An 11,608-nucleotide genomic window follows, 5' to 3' on the forward strand; every position below is an offset into this window, starting at 1 on the left:
CTGTGTCTGTGGGGAGCAAGGGTGGAGTGGGGGTGTTTCAATTTTTAAAAAGCTTGAAATATTAAAATGCTTGCATTGAGTTCAGAAACGATGTTTGAATATTTAATATTATATTCCCCACATAAGCTGTTCACAGGCTTAAGAAAATTAGTTATCCAACTGAAAAAGTATAATAGAACAGTTGATTTTACACTTGAGATTTTTAAATTAAATGTTATATGGCAGACTAAGTTTATAAATAGTGGAATGTTGCAGGCAACTTAATATTTATTATATTGGTAAATGTAATTTATTTAGGTTTACAAGCTGGTTTGGAAATTGACATCTTCAAAAGGAAAAATTAAATAATTAACTTTATTAGCATGGTTTAAACCTTGTGAGTGAGTATAATTAACTAATGGATGTAAATGTAACTGATTCTTCAAAGCATTCAGTTTATTTTTCAATTTGAGTTGCTCAAACAAGCCCTCAAAATTGACTGTGAACAAATTATTATGTAAAACAGCTACTTAGAAATTGGCCTTAATTAGTTACGAATTTTTAAAAATCATTTTATTGGGGGCTCATACAACTCATCACAATCCATACATACATTAATTGTATAAAGCACATTTGTACATTCACTGCCCTCAACACTCTCAAAACATTTGCTCTTCACTTACAAATATCAGCTTACATTAATGCATAAAACCTTCAAAGGAAAAAAAAAAAAGAAAAAAAAAACCTTCAAAGGATAGTAAGTCATTATTATTTTTTTTAGTAAGTCCTTTTTATCAGTGCCTAAAATTACCACCAAGTTCATATGGACACTTTTGAAGATTATTTTTGCTTCTGTGTTTCTTGACTCTTTGCCAGGCAGGTGTGGCGCTCGCCAGCCTTGCTCAAGGACCCGATTTCACTCCGGAAGTGTCCCAACTGCAGTGCCCTGTTTGGAACCCCAAGAACATCCTGCCAATAGGAGAACTTTCCTCTCCCCTCAATGTGGCTTCCTCCTCTCCAGAGATCCTACCACTGGCAGAGCAAACATGACTCAGAAACCAGCTCCTCCGGCTTGTAACCTTAGATGACGCACTGCATGGATCATTCCACTGTAAGCCAATGCCTTAGTTTCCCTGGGCTGGGCTTCCACAGGTGTGCTGCTGCCTAAGTGGCTGGGAAGCACTCGCAGGTGTGGAAAGACAGGACTTGACGCCGGTCTAGGCTTCTAGGGACTGTTCTCCGAGGCGGGAAAGGCTTTGATATTGATCGGAAACATTTCCAGAAGATAAGCTTTAGAGGTGAAGTTAAGCGTGTGAAGAACCAGCATGGGAATTCTGTACTCGGAGGTATGTAACCTTTCTGGAAGCGGGGACGGCAGGACTTTCCGCACAGCTCATGCTTTTGAAACGTCATGTTCTTTGCGGCCTGATGATGTCTGCTTTTCTTCCTTTTAACTTCCCGTGTGAGCATTGAATCAGAAGACATACAGTCCTGTATGTTAATCTTTCTGATACGTGTCAACAGGGAGTGAGTTTGCCATTCTAAAATAATAACTAGGGCAAAGTAGAGTGCTATCGGGTAGCCAGAGGTGCGTGGCCAGAACCTGTTCTTCGCAAAATGGAGTTTGAGCCTGTGCTTTTCTGATGCCCAAGTACCAGAGAGAAAGTGAAAAGTGTACTTAACTGCATTTTCTAAACAAAAGGTGAACCGGTTTTTTAATTAAACTATCCAGAGGAACAACTTCAAAAGGAAGTTCACTTCTAGTGATGATTAATCGAAACCATTACTGTGTGGAAAAAGAATAAAAGCAGACTATAGTTTTAGTTGTATTTTGTTGTTGCTGTTGTAAACATTTTAACATTTTCTTCATGTCTAATACAGAACACTTTCTCCTGTATTGAAAGTAGCCTATTAGAATCAAATGAATTTTTAGTAAGGTTTCCAAGAGTAATGCTTAAACATGAGGACTAGCCGTTTAATGACACTATTATTTATGACTTACTTCCTCTCCTCCCTCGCATAATTAACCAGTTTGTCTGCATTCCATTATATATGTTCAACAATATTTCGTAGGATGGTTTTGATCTTCTAGTTGCAAAGGCGGTTTCTTTGTCTTTTCCTTAATTCATATATGTGTGTGCATGTGTGTATGTCGCTAAAGTAAAATGTACTTATTGGCTTATAATTCTAGGGTCTTTTTGTTCTTGCTCAGTATTATTTGTCTCCTGAACAGGTCATATATATGAAAATGCTAACATAGGCAACATTCTAAAAGACTCCACTGATGATAGTTCTCAAACTTTAGATTGCATAAGGACAAAGGAGACAACTGGGTTAAAAACGCAATGTCAGGGTCCCCCACCCAGAAGGGTCTGTTGCCTATTGTCCGTGGTAGAGTTTGGAAACCTACCTTTTGGGAGACCTTCCCAGGCGATTCTAATGTAGGTAAAGTGATCACTTCACCACAGAGAGAAACAGTGCTCTAAGCTAATGCTTTTCAAACATTTATGTGCCCGAAGTGTACTTGAAGATCATGTTTAAAGGCGGATTCTTACTCTGTAGATCAAAGACTGCATTCAGCTCCTAGGTGGTGCTGATGTTACTGGTCCACTGGCCACACTGTGAGAAACAAGGTCTATATCGTGGAAACAATTGCATTTTAATAACTGACACTGCAAGAGCACTGTAAATTTGTATTGGTTAGGCGAGTGGATTAAGTCAAGGCAAGGCAAGATAAGACATGCTGAATTATTTTCAAGTACCATATGAGAATATTGCCAGAAGTGGAATCATTGTTTTACATTCCTGAAGTGTTTAAGACAACCAACTTCCATTGAGTCAGTTCTGACACACAGGAACCCTATTATTGAGGGTTTGAGACTATCAGTCTTTATGGTAATAGACAGCCTCATCTTTCTCCTAGGGAGCAGCTGGTGAGTTTGAATCATTGACCTAGAAATTAGCAGCACAACATCTAACCCACAGGCCCACCAGAACTCTTTATTAAGAATAAATCAATTTCAAGTAAGGACCAGGCAACTTGAACTTTACCATATTTAAACACAAATGCTGTTGCGGATGCAGTGAGATTAAGATTTGGCACCCGATCATTTGATCTCCCTTATGATTCATTTAAATTTGTTCTAGTTTTTAGTATTTTCTGTTTTCTTTCTATCTATGTTGTTTCATTATTCTTATTAGTTTTATTTGTTTGTTTAAACATTTTTTGTATATGGAATTCATATATAAAAAGCATAGGTAAATCTATAGAGACAGTAACTGGATTAATGGTTCCTTGGAAGTATGGCAAAGGAGGTTGAGGGAGATGGGGAGCTAATAATGATGAGTACAAGAATGAAGCAAATGTTCTAAAACTGTTTGTGGTGATGGTTGTACAACTCTCTTGATATGATTAAACTACTGACTATATGATATGTGAGTTATAAGCCAATAAAATGTTAAATAAGCAAACACAAAACTTGCATATGTGGACACACACACACACACACACACACACACACACACACGCATGCGTGCAAACAATAGCTTACCTCGTAGCTCAAAAGCAAATTGTAAAGTCTCATAATCAGTATTGAATCAAGGATAGTCTAACGTGTTATTAAAATAAATGCCATTGCCTTGAAACTCAGTATCACAAGAGGAAGTAGCCTCGAAGCCATTACGTTTGATTGTACTTACTGGTCGGCCTGTGTCGGCAACTGAGGCATGACTCACCCAGAAAGCCTTAGCCATTTCTAGAAATAAGATCGTTGTTGTCTGTCCTCCCAGCAAAAACTTCTTAATTTGAATTTGCTTTAACCAGATTTCCCCCGAGATGTCAGCTTTTTTGATATCTGTAGTGAACACTGCATGATAGAATGCCCAAGACTAGCATAATCTGACCTGGGCAACGTGTAGAAAAATGCTGGAAGGCCAAGTTCTTTGAAACTGGAGCAAAACTTGGGTTGCTTCTTCTAGTTACATGTCGGAGTTATATGTAGAAAAAAATTCTAGCCTTGCCTTCTGGTATTCTGAAGCGGAGACTGTCCTGTCTGTAATTTTACAGAGTTGAAAAAGTCTGGATTAATCTATCCAATATTTAAGCATAACCTAATCTTTTATCATACGCCAGTACATGCTAATCTTCTGTGTACCAGCCACTGATTTCTGGGTATAGAGGCTGCGAGTCACTAGTTAAAGGTCAGAGTAAGCTCCTTCCACGCCTACTCCACACCCTTGCCCGAGGGGCATTGAAACATATACTTTTATTTCACTGTTTTGGGAAATTCTACTTCACAATTTGAGTGTGAAAACCACTTTCGATGGGGGACATAGACTAATCTTTTTCCTTTGAGTTGTGTGTGGTTAACAACGATGCTGTTTTCTATCATCACTTCTCTGTCAGTTTGTTGTACTGTGGTTGCTTGTGTGTTGCTATGATGCTGGAAGCTCTACCATTATCGTGATGCCACTATAGAGTTTCCAGCACCAGGAGGGTCACTCCTGATGGACAGGTTTTAGTGGTGTTTCCTGACTAAGACAGACTAGGAAGAAAGAATTGGCAGCCCACTTCAGAGGGATTAGCCACTGAAAAGCAAATGAATCACAGCAAAACATTGTTGAATATGATGCTGGAAGATGACCCTCTCACCCTGGAAGGCATTCCAAATACCCTGGCGACAACAACGGATTCAAACGCCACAATTATTGAGATGCGCAAGGCTGGGCCATCATTGAACTTAGAGTCTTCTCAATAGCACTTAAAAACAACAAGAACAACAGCATGCTGTTTTAGAAAGAAGAGGAGAATAAATAAATATCCTAAAGTTGGCCTTAAAATCTCCAGGAGAGATCAGGTGCAAGCTCTGTGAGACACCCTAGCTTTGTACTAATCAGTCCCAACTACGTCAGCTTGACTTTTGAACAAGGCTATTTCATTTACGTCCTTATCTTACAAGTCTGTTCATAATATTTATGATGACAGCTAACATTTGTTATGCGCTTTTCATGGACTAGGCCCTGTTCCAAGTACTTTATATGCACTCACTCATTTAACACTCACAGAAACTTTGTAGGAAAGTTATTATTATTACCCTTAATCTTTAAAATGAGGAAATGGTGGCAAAGTAATTTAAGCCACTTACCCTAAGTTATGCAGTGAGAAACGACTTATTGGGGCTTGGACCTGAGACTTGTAGTTGTGTGATCAAGGACTTAAAAAAATCACTTATAAACATTAAAATTGTTCTATTTTGACTGCCTATCTCAACAGAGCCACCATACTCCACACAGGACATGGTCTTAACCATTCTGCTATTGTCCCTTGCCACCATATCTCCTTCACTTGAACAGGAAGAAGGGCGTAAACAGAATCTAGGTTCCAGTGAGGTGCACTCTTGCTCCATAAGATAACGGTTGAATTGCAAAGCATTAACAAAGAGTTGTCTTCTGTGGAGTCCCGAATCCCTGCTTAACAGGCTTCTATTTTCTTCTGTAGACACTTGACCTTGTCAGCTTCAGAGAAATCCTGAAAGGAGTTTCTTGATAGTTGGATGCTAATGATGTGCCCCTTGAAACACCAGAGAGATCTAGTTCAAAGGTGATCTATGAGCAGATAGTAGTGCTGGTGGGTGTACACCTGCACCTAGTGTTGATCCATTGGAATGAATCCATATTTTGAGAGATGCTGGTGTTACTACATGGCCCCTTGGTTATACAATGGTGTAAGCATTGGGTATTTAATGACAAAGTCACCAGTTCAAACTCACTAGCAACTCAACAGGAGAAAGATGAGCTGTCTGCTCTCTTGAAGATTCATCGTTTCAGAAAGGTTCTGAGAGTCAGAATCGACTCTGTGTTTGTGGCTTCAGTTGACCCCAGAACAAAGACATATGTTGCACATAGGTAAAGGATCAGTTTAAAAACCAAAGTTTCTAAAAAAGTTCTTCAGATTATTGATCTTGTGTGCTTTGCACAGACTGGTTACCCCTGTGACAGAATAGAACTGCCCCCATGGGGTTGCCTGGGCCATCATCTTTAAGGAAATAGCTAACATTTAAACTGGGACAGAAAGATCCACAGTCTTTTCTCAAGCAGAGTGCCTGGTGGGTTCAGACTGGAGACCTCTCACTTAGGAGTTGAGTACTTTAACCATGTGTCACCTTACCCCACTGCTATTGAGTCAATTCTGACTCACAGTGACTCCACAGGGCACTGCTCTTTCAGGTTTCTGAGACTGTACTCTTTATTAGCAGTCTCATATTTTCTCTTGGAGCAGATGGTAGGTTTGAACCACCGACCTTAACAGTTAGCAGCCCAATGCTGAACCTACTGAGCTTAGAGGGCTCTTTAATTTAGGCTGAGGAGGGCCTTCTTATAAAAGCCAGTGTCTTTGAGGAGGAGAAAGCTGAGGGACAGGATAGAGTTACGACTACTAGAAAGGTCATTGGACTAGATGGGAAGAAAACCTAGAATTTAGTTCTGAATGCCGTAAAACTGTTTGAATTGGAGGAAAACGCGTCATCTCTCTGAGTCACCGTCTTTATATCTATAAAGTAAGTGCCCCGGATGATATCCTATTCAATATTTAACAACCTGCCATGCTGTGATACAGGCAGAGGAAACATAAAGAAAATTGAGAGAAAATGCCTATGACACAATCTTATCTCCTCTTCCGATCTGCTTTGTTTGAATATTGATATCCTAAAAAGTGTTCAGCATCCCTGTATGGAAACAAAGGAAACAGACAAACAATACATGCATACCCCAAGCCTCAAGGGGCTTCCACACCAAGTAGGCTCTTAGTTATTTCCTTGAATATTGTCAGTGATTTTAGAGATGATCATGGGACTTAAAAGGGAACAATCACTTTAATGTTTGAACCGAAATGAGTACTGGAAGTGTGTAAGCATTCATTCACTCATTTTCTCGTTCATCAACGGAATCAAGAAATACATATTGAACACATTCTCTTCCAGGCATATTCTGAAAAAACAAAAACAAAAACATACCCAAACTCACTGCCATTGAGTGAATTCCACCTCCTAATAAGCCTATATAATAAACCCTTGTGGGTTTCTGAGGCTCTGCATCTCTATGGGAGCAATAAGTCTCATTTCCCCTCATGGAGCGCTGCGTGAATTTCAGCTGCTGGCCTCCTGGCTGGCAGTTGAACTCATCACCCGCTCTGTCACCGGGGCACACTCGGGTGACTGTGTGTACTCAAGAACCAAACCCCTGCCATCTCATGAACTCCATCTCCTAGCGATCCCAGGTAGGGTTTCCAAGGCTTTGTTCATCTTCCTGGGAGCAGATGTCTCCTTGTTCGTTTGGGGAATACTGGGAGATCTGGATGGCCAACAGTGTGATTAGCAGTCTAACGCCGCCCCTACAGCATGGCCAGGGTTCCAGCTGGTATATAGTGATAAATAAACCAAAGGTGGTCCTTGACATCTTGGAGGGGAAAAAATGAACATATCATTTAAAAAATGGTGACAAGAGGAATAAAAGGAATAAAGCAGTCAGAGAAATAGTGTGTAAGAAGGGTGAGAAGAAATGACCCGGATGACCCTCCTTAGGGAGCCATTTGGGCAACTCAGGGACCCTGTCTGCCCTGTTATTGTGCTTCATGTCTCTTCCTTGCCCTCAGCAATGCCAAAATGTATCCTTCTTTTCCAATTGAGTCTCATTTCCTCTGTCTCCTTTACTGGAACCTAAGCTCTACGAGGAGAGGAGCTTTGGTCTTGTTTCCCTTTGCATTCCAATGCCTATACTACCTGGCACAGAAGATGCACTCAACAAAGTGGATAGATGACCATTTAAGTTAGAAATGTAGAAGATCTTTCTAGCTATATGGGTGGTGAGACATGGGCAGGCCCTACCAATAACAACGTAGTGCTTTTTCTTAAAATAATTTTACAATGAAGACAATCTCTTAAAGATAGGCAGAGTCTTGGATTGGCCATGCAGGAGGGTGGGTTGGCAGTCAAAATTATTTGATTTCCCCAAATAATTCTGGTCCTTTCCAATGTCCTATCATCCTACACATTCTTTAGGAAGCATCCATTTTATGGTTGCAAGGGGGCTATTGAAGTAAGCTTTGGCAAAGAAAATAGTCTTATGTTACCATCTTTAAGCTTATCAACATTCACCTAAGGCCTCCTTCCCATTAGTAAGGCAATGGCAAAGGATAGGGGCAGCCATTTGGGAGAGCAGCCCAAGTGTGTCTGTGAGCTAAAACCATTAATGTTGAGTTGATTCAAAATTATGACAATGCCTTTGCCTCTTGGCAGATAATGCTAACCTTAGGCCAGTTTGATAAAAGACATGTGGTTATATGAGCAAAGCCTGATGGGCGGGGTGAGGGGAGGCGGGGTCTTGGACTCCAGCCAGTCAATATGAAAAGAGAATGAAGACCGAAACGTAATGTTGGGTGGCATCTCAAATGCGCAGTCTTAGGGCCAGGAGACACCGTGAAGCTTGATTTTCCAATTGCCTGAAATAATTAGAGGAATGATGTATGATTCAAGGAGCGTGGTGACCTAATGGTTAAGCACTTAGCTAATTACTGACAGGTTTGTGGTCTGGATCCACTCTGCTGCTGAGGGAAGAAATGGCTGGACGATGTTTACTTGAGTGCCAGTGGCATAGTGGGTTGCATGTTGGACTGTTAACGGCAGGGTGAGCATTTATTTTTTGAAAAATGTATTTATCATTTTATTGGAAGCTCTTGAAGATATCATAACATTCCACAGCTCAATCACATCAAGCAGTATTGTATGATTGTTACCACATCAGTTTCAAAACATTTTCTTTCTTCTTGAACTCTTTGATATCAGCGCCCCCATTCTCCCTCCTTCCCCCACTCTATTCCTCAGGAACCCTAATTTTTCCCTATAATTTTTTGTGTGCCATATCTCACACAGTCCAATATGTCCATTCACATGCAATTGTGTTATGGGATCCCATCAAGTGGGGTTACACAGTCATCAATGCCATCAGCTCCCTGTTCTCCCTCTCCCTCCCTTCTCTTCCCTTACTCTCAAGGAACTGTTACTCTGGTTACTGTTTCTGAAGGTTTATCTATTTTGGCTTTTATGTACAGAATGATCTTAAATATACAAATGAACATATGCAAATCTAACATGATTAATGAGATAAAACAAATAAAAATCATAATAGTAAGGGAAAGAAATATTAAAGAACTAGAGGATAGTTATATGATTCATCAGTACTACACTGACCCCTGGATTTATCATCTCTACCATGTGGCCCTTCTGAGAGGGACTGTCTAATTATCTTATCGGTGGGTGTTGGGTCTCCACTACATCCATGCCCCTTCACAGTGATTTGGTTGCTTGTTTTTGAACTTCCGATACCTCTTCCCATTGACACCTCATGATCACACAGGTTGGTGTGCTTCTTCCATTTGGGTTTTGTTGCTTCCCTGATAGATGGCCACTTGTTTAACTACAAGCCTTTCAGGTCCATACACTATATCTTTGGATATCCAGGCACCATTAGCTTCCTTTACCACATTTACTTATACTGATTTTGTTGTCTGCGATCATGTCAAGGAGGTGAGTACCATATAATGCTGCATTATTGGAAGAAACCATTCTTGTACTGAGGAAGATTTAAGTAGAGGCCCAAAGTTCATCTGCTTCCTTGTTGCATTTTCTCGTATATACACATATAAACAATACCCATATTTATATATTTGCATGTATATATTTTTCCTTCTTTCCTCTTTTTCTTTTTTTTCTCCTGCCCCACTATAATGTTTACTCATCATTCACTCACTAACATCATTCACTCCTCTCTGATACAATCAGAGATATAATTCCTCTCTGATCAATCAAGCACGAGGGCTAGTATTTCTGAACCACCAGCCACTCTGTGGGAGAACGATGAGGCTTCTACGCCTGTAAAAGTTACAGTGTCAGAAACCCAGATGGGGCAAGTTCTACTTTATGCAACAGGGTCACTATGAATTGGAATTGATTCACAGGCAGTGAGCGAGAGTTGCACTTACGTAGACCAAGGATACACATGCAGGGAAGGTAGGAGTTAAAGATGAAAGAATGTGAGGGATTTTAAAAATCATTTAAGTTTATTTGAGGACAGTATCCTGGCAGCAAAGTACTCTAGTGGCATAGTGAGTTATACATTTGGTTGCAACCACGAGGCAGGCAGTTCAAGACCATTGACTGCTCCACGGGAGAAAGATGAGGCTTTCTGTTCCTTTAAAGATTTACAGCCTAGAAACTCACAACTGGAGTCTGGTCACTGCGTGTTGGAATCAAGTCAATGGCAGTGAGTTTGATGTGGTCCTGACAGCAGTTTAAAGCTGTTGTTTGGATCACAAGGTGGAGACTGAATGGGTGGGGCGAGGCCAGGGAGGCCTTCCCAATAGTCACAATGAGAAAGTTTAGGAACTGGAACGTTAGTAATGCAAACAGAAGGAGTCTGAGATTGTTGGGGGATAAAAAACGACATGGTAATACTCCATATTCTACTGACTTACTCTCCACCCAGCGTTCCTCAAGTTCCAGAAAATGCAAGGCGAACATGGACTCATTCTCCTTCCTTCAGTCTAAATGGACAGCCCAGGTTTTCTTTCTCATTCCTAACTTGGTTCCCCAGCATGCTTCTATTGGGCTTCCCTTCTGTTGATGCCCTGGTAGTGCAGTGGTTACACATTGGGCTGCCGAACTGAACTGTTGCCAGTTCAAAACTGAGCAGCAGAAAGGAGGGCTTTCTACTCTTGTAAACAGTTTCAGCCTCAGAAACTCACAGGGACAGTTCTACCCCTTCCTATGGGCTCATTATCGTAGGCATGATGGCAGTGAGTTTGGTATTTGTTTTTTAATCAGTTGTCAGCACTTTTGTAACGCTGGTCTGCCCCCTACTGGGAGTTAGAACCTATCGCATAGAGACTCCTTTCAGGTGGTGGTACAATGTATGCATCAAATTCCATGTGTGTCTCAATTGAGTCAGGAACACATTTTACTTTTCAAAAACAGAAACTCTGTCTCTAGGATACAGAAATGCTAGGGAAGATGGAACGTTATGATGAATTCAATATTTTAAGTAAATTGAGAAAGCATTCAACAACATTAAATGATTCCTGCAGGAAAAACAAACAAACCCCAACAAAACACAATAATAGTAATTGACAAGACTCTGAAACGCTTCACCTTTCCCCTTCTTCCTTTTAGACACATTTCAGTGAGACTGGGACAAGCTCAGTTAGAGGGCTTGATCCTGGAGGTGTTGTCCAGGTCGGGAAGGTAGATGAGGGAAGCGGATCCGGGGGAAGTAAGACGGTGGCCGGAGCTGCAGAATCAGTCACGGGCACCAATGGCAGCTGTTTGGTGTCCCACGGTGATGCAGACCCAGCGATGTCACATATTTCTGTTGTTTCATTTTATTATATTTTCCAACAGTTTTATTGGCACATAATTTACACATCATATAATTGAATAGTTTAGTCACTCAACCATATCAAGGGGAATTGTACAATCACCACCACATCTATCTCTTTTTAAAATCATTTTATTGGGGGCTCATACAACTCTTATCACAATCCATACATACATCAATTGTGTAAAGCACATTTGTACATTCG

The sequence above is a fragment of the Echinops telfairi genome, unplaced genomic scaffold (assembly GCF_000313985.2).
Source record: "Echinops telfairi isolate 266 unplaced genomic scaffold, ASM31398v2 ScPeMD7_70;HRSCAF=299, whole genome shotgun sequence".
Classification (NCBI taxonomy): Eukaryota; Metazoa; Chordata; class Mammalia; order Afrosoricida; family Tenrecidae; genus Echinops; species Echinops telfairi.